The sequence below is a fragment of the Monopterus albus genome, unplaced genomic scaffold (assembly GCF_001952655.1).
Source record: "Monopterus albus unplaced genomic scaffold, M_albus_1.0 scaffold29.1, whole genome shotgun sequence".
NCBI lineage: Eukaryota > Metazoa > Chordata > Actinopteri > Synbranchiformes > Synbranchidae > Monopterus > Monopterus albus.
Window position 1 is genome coordinate 1,194,910 of NW_018127909.1, and position 5,842 is coordinate 1,200,751.

Below are 5,842 nucleotides of genomic sequence, written 5' to 3' on the forward strand. Positions count from 1 at the left end.
CTGAAAGCATAAAAGAGAGAGGTGGAAGAGATGACAGAGGGAGGGGGCACACGGGGTTGAGGCAGAATTAAAGAGAAAGAGAGAGGGAGGAAATGATGGATGGATACATGGTGGTGAAGTGGAGAGGTGGGCTTAGTGGTGATGGATGAAGCCATAGCCTGCAAACCCGGTATGTCTCCCTGGCTCCCCTTGAAGTCCAGCGTGTGTGTGTGTGTGTGCATGTGGTCAATCCAAATGCATGTGTATATACAGTGTATAGCAGGGATGTGCATGTATTTCTCACATTTGGGTAGTGACTGAAACTGAAATAACAGCAAAGGAGAAAATCTGTGTGTGTTTATGCGCGAGTTTGTGTTGGAGAGAGCAAGAGAGAGAGTGTTGATGCAGTGTGAAGTAGTGAGCGGATAGTAAAGGTTATTTGATGTACGTGGTCTTTCTACAACCTTGTGGTAGTGCTACCTCTCTGTGACAGATCCATGAGGTGTGGAAGTCAAATGCCACTGAGGTCACTGTTGAAGGAGCTAAATGGAGATGCTCTGGGTCCCACATTTACACTCATGCTCACAACATCTACTGTTCACATACCTGTACAGGTTTAAGGATGGATGGATTACTCATGGCCTGCTGGGCACATTTTCAGATTGTAACTCTATCTATCGATCTATCTATCTGTTTATTTAAGGTAGACAATTCATGAAAAATGTTTATATGTCAAGCAGTTGAACTCAATCAGCCAACACGTTCTCCAGCCTATACAACCCATATGATTATTTGTCCCTTCACTCTCATACAACCCGTCATTAAATAGCTCACCTTTGGATTGTGGGAAGAATTACAAAAATCCCACCAAAATTATCGACAACATACATCACGCTACCAAGCTTTACAAACCTTTGTTGTCAAGGAAACACCTATAAACACTGGAAGTCCATCGTCTTGTAAACTGACATAAATATGAAGCTACGATTATGAAACCATCGTGGTTTCATTATGTTTCACCACATAAAGCACTTGGTTAGGTTTAGGCACAAAATTTGGTTAGGTTTAGGTAAAACTACTAGGTTATAGTTTCAGAACAACAAATTATTGGTTAGGATTAGGCACAAAAATAACTTGGTTATGTTTAGGGAAGAAAAGACTTGGTCACATTTAGGGACAAAACCACGTTGGTATGTTTAGGAACAAACTCTTGGAAAACAAAAGCCACACACTGGAAGTGAACTCAGGTCTCCTGCAAGAAAGTCTTGTGCAGTGTGTATCTAACTATCCACCCCACCTCCTCTGAACATGGAATTTGTGCCTCCATTGAGGTCTACTTACTCCTTTCCTTATGTCATAATTAATAGCAGTCTAGAGATTTTGTCAAACTATGACATGTAATATTTTGTCATGCTTTCATATTTTACAGGAGGACAGTCTCCAATGAGCTGACTATGAGCATTTCTTCTTTTACATTTAACCCTTAATATTTGCCTTTTACACAGTCTCTATTAGCTTATAATCTTGTTACTGTTAGGATTTTTTGTTCTGCTCTGCTGTCAGCTGTCATGTCACCGGCTGATCGAGATGCCCCACTTCAGCCCCTTCAGTGTTTATCAGAGCCCCGAGTGTGACACCGCTAAAGGTCCAGTCCAGTGAACACTGATAGATCCTGCTGCATGTCACATTTGTTCAACACTTCTTAACCACCAGTGTTTAGACTCCACCACGGCAGATTTTTATGTAGCACCAAAGGGAATAATTGCAAAATACTCATTTTATACAGAACATTTTACAACAAATAATTTCAGTTCAATAATATCTCTTCTCACTTTGAACATTTAGTCCCATGAGGCACTTTTATTTCAAAATGTGAAGCAGTGTGGATCATTACAGTTTTTATTCAGTCTATAAATTGTGAAAGATTCCTCTTACAATTTTACAAAGCACAAGGCGACATCTTCAAATGACTTGTTTTGTTTGACAAACACATTAAACCCCAAAGATATTCTAACTTCCTATAAAACAAAGAAATGCAGCAAATCTTCACAAATTAGGAGCTTATAATAGAAGATGTTTGACATTTATACTTGACTTATAATGATGAAGCAATTATCAAAATAGCTGCCAATTAATTGGCGGTCTAGTCTCTCTAGTTCATTCTTTGCTTGTCTGAAACTAGAATTATGACCATATACCTCCAGCACACTTAAAACATATACATGTACCTACAGTATATATACTGAGAAGAACTTATAAGCAACAACTCCATTTTAGAGTTACAAAATCCTTTAAAAAATCAATGCTGTAGTCAGAATGTGATATTAGATAGAAGAAAATAACCAGGGTGACAGAAGCACAGGTGTGAGAAGAAAGGGGAAGGAGAAAAGGTTAGTAAAGTGAAGTAAAAGGGATGTAAAATTAGTGGGAGGATGGGTAGGTGGTTTCATGAAATGAATACCATTACATAGGTGGAACAGGTGCTGAAATATGGGATCAGCTTGAAAGCTGCAAAGAGAGAAAAACAGGGGAGACAGAAAACATTGAGGACAAAGACAGAGAGCAAAGTGAGTAGCCTGCCTCTTGTCTAGCTTACTGAGTGTAGACAGTTGATAGAGATTAATGTGTTGAGTGGGTGGGCGGAGGGGAGAAGGAGGTCCAGACTAGCAGTGCGTGAGTTGGATGCATGATTGATGGAGGGAGCAACCCAGGGCAGGGGACGACAAAAGAGGGCGAGAGAAGGGGTAGTTAGGGGCGAGAAGAAGAGTTGAGAAGTTCAGTGCCACGAGAGTGGTCCAGGCAGCAGATTGATGAGGGCTGAGATGGAAGGTTGGTAAGATGGAGTGAGAACTGCTGAATGAGGGGGAGGGTCAGAGATTGATGGCAAAGTGCAGAGAGGTAAAACAGGCTGTGAAAGAGAGACACAAGTGAGATGGAGGGATCACCAATGAACACCACACTCAAATTGAAATTGAGTGGGCAAATAACTTGGTGCTATGCACATGCTGGAATATGCATTTGCTCCACATAGTTTGGAAGTGGCCCTAACTCTACACCAATTTCATTAAATTCCTCTCATATTATAGTTGGTGAAATGTAAATTGTCCATGTAAGTGACACACACCTCCACAAACACACAGATAAACATATAGTATTTCCCCCACCGTGAAGACATACAATAATGAGCTCTACCAGCACCCTCTACATCCTGTAGCACTCACAGTCCTGCAGCTCTATGTCTCTGCATTTCCACGTTCTAGCTATTCTCTTATTTTCTGGCCTCTCAAATCTATTACTCTTCACTATTCCTCTTCTCTTCACTATTTCCACCCTTCCCTTCCTCCTTGCTTGCTCATCAACCCATATTTTTTATCTGCTTTCTCTGCACTTTATCTCCATTCCAGTCTTCTCTCTGCGATTTTATCCCTTAATATTCATTTATTTAAAATCACCTTTAAAATAGAAAGTAAGAAATGCAATTCTCAGAATACGTGTACAGTATATTGCTCTGTAATAGTTAAATCAGGTGCATAACATGCACTGTCTCAGTATTATTTAACAAATCTGATGTTTTTTAGTCAAAAATTGAAAGCTTCCAGTGTTGAAATATTTACTGGACATCTCTCTAGCTATTAACACAACACAGATTGTTGCTCTTTTTATTTTAAAATGTGACAGCACCTCAGCACATAGTAATGCTTATGCAAATTATACAATTTTAGGAGATAATCTTGTTTGCTTGCATTCTTGTGAGTTAGCTGAACAATTTATACAGTTTTCAGCCTGTCTCTAAAAATGTGAAGCTACTGGAGGTAAAGGGAAACAATTAGCCAGTCAGAGTGCCGAGGTGGGGGTAAGGGATGGGGGGCTTGAGTGGGTGTTTAGCTGACTTAGAGGCTTTTCATTTTTAAAACAAAGTTTCATTTAAAAAAGGAAATTGCTACTTTTATATAAAGAAAAAAATCTGTTTGTTGCCAGTCAATAGGCTATTTAAATGTAGAATGACTTAAATCTGTGTCCTGTTTTGCATTTTCACTAATGGAATTTCTTTGGTTGGTTCCCCAGATCGTTCCCCAGCTAGGACGAAAATGACTACTTCACATATCGGGTTTATTAACAATTTGGAATCCTGTAATGTGAGGGCAACAGCGACTGAATCCTGACCAGACACCCTCAACAGCCAATGACAGCAATGTAAAAGTGATGTATATGTTTAAATGTATAAACCATGTTGAATTCATCTTCTCAGCCAAGCTTTCATCCACAATTTTTTCTCCTCTTTTTTCTCTGCACAAAATATAGCACACTGGAATGCTACTGCTTCATGATGAATGTCCACCTCCTTGTTTGTTTTGTTCTGAAGACACGTCAAGTGTTTCTGTGAGATCGCTGATCCCTGGAATCAACGCCTCTGAAACTATTGAGTAAAAATTGTGTCTTGATTGAATCGTCTAGTGTGGGTGCTATTAAGATTAAAATGAGAAAAATTTTTTTTTTTAAGCTGTCATTATCCTAACTGTTACAACCTTCCACTGCCAATAGGAACCAGCTTAAAGAATGGACCAGAGGGACCACATTTCTGGCAAACTTGAGATTCACACACTGAAATCTGACAGTCAAGGGAGGTTGACCAAGGGCTGGAAAGTAAGGTGGACGTTTCCTTCAAAGCCCAGCTCAGTCCAGGCCCAGCTAATCTCAGTACAAAGAGTATTGTCAACCAGTCATGCAGCTAATATCCTACCACTAAAAGAATATCTATTAGATTTGAATTTGTTTAAAAACCAGGCACTCACCACTGATGCGCTTTGATTCAGCATGGCTCTTGTCACCCTGGCCTTAAAGATGGGTATGGCAATTTGATAAAGATCAACAGCAATTCAAGCCAAGGTGGTATAAACATCAGGAAGGAAATTTCTTTTTTGTGAGATAATGAGTAGTTTATTTGCCCAAAGCTCATCACAAGTTTTTCTACTGCTGTAGGTGAGGAGTGAATGAATATATTTAATGACCAAGTATCAACTCAGTCAGTGGGTGAGTCCCAAATCCCTTAATTTCACTATGTTTCCCTCACTTGCATATTTTGCTTGTGTCTTAATCCAGCCCACATAAGAAATGAAAGGAAAAGGTGCAAGGAATAAAAGTGAAGAGAGAGGACCCAAGGAAACATGTTTAAATGGTAAATGGTAAATGGACTGTATTTATATAGCGCTTTTTTCCAAAGCGCTTTACAGGGAGATCATACCACCATTCACCCATTCACGCACACATTCACACACCGATGACGACAGCTGCCACACAACGGCGCTAATCAAGCCACCGGGAGCAATGTTTAAAGCGAAATGAGGCATCTGTTACTGTCATCCTTCATTTGAAGCATCCCAATCACCAACTAATTTATCATAAAGAGGAGCTTTGGTCTGCAAATGATTTCCACCAAGCATGCATTCGTGTATTCTTTCTCAAGGCTCCTGCAGCAGCCTTCTTGCTCCTCAGAGTAGCAATAAGAGACATTCTGTTATGGTTTAGTCCCCCTCACCAGGGGCCCGTTTCACGAATGAGGAAAACTCGGAGTTTTCGGTTCCAGAAAGAGGTAACTTAAACCCGTGAAAGCGGGGTAAGTTAAACCCGTTTCAAAAAGAGAGGTAATCTAAACTCAGAGTCAGTTACTATGGCAACTTACTCTGTGAACCTAACCTGGTTGGGAGCAGGTTTTGTTCGGGAAACCCAGAGTTTCCTCCGGTCTCCGCCCCTTTTTAAAGTGAAAGGTGTTTAAATAGGCCTACCTCAGTTGATTTTTTGTCATATCCCCATGTAATTTTATTTGAGCGGTACCGTTTTTCTAGAGAGTCCATAACATATATCA

The 5,842-nt window shown here is 40.1% G+C and overlaps 1 long non-coding RNA gene across 1 annotated transcript in view; it reads left to right on the plus strand.

Moving 5' to 3' along the window:
* The window catches only part of LOC109957978 (uncharacterized), a 16,585-nt gene extending 12,127 nt beyond the window's left edge, over nt 1-4,458 (plus strand). Inside the window, exons 2-3 of the long non-coding RNA XR_002274618.1 lie at nt 4,045-4,173; nt 4,282-4,458. This is a non-coding gene — a long non-coding RNA (uncharacterized LOC109957978). The remainder of the gene's footprint in view (nt 1-4,044; nt 4,174-4,281) is intronic.
* The last annotated feature ends 1,384 nt before the right edge of the window (nt 4,459-5,842 follow it).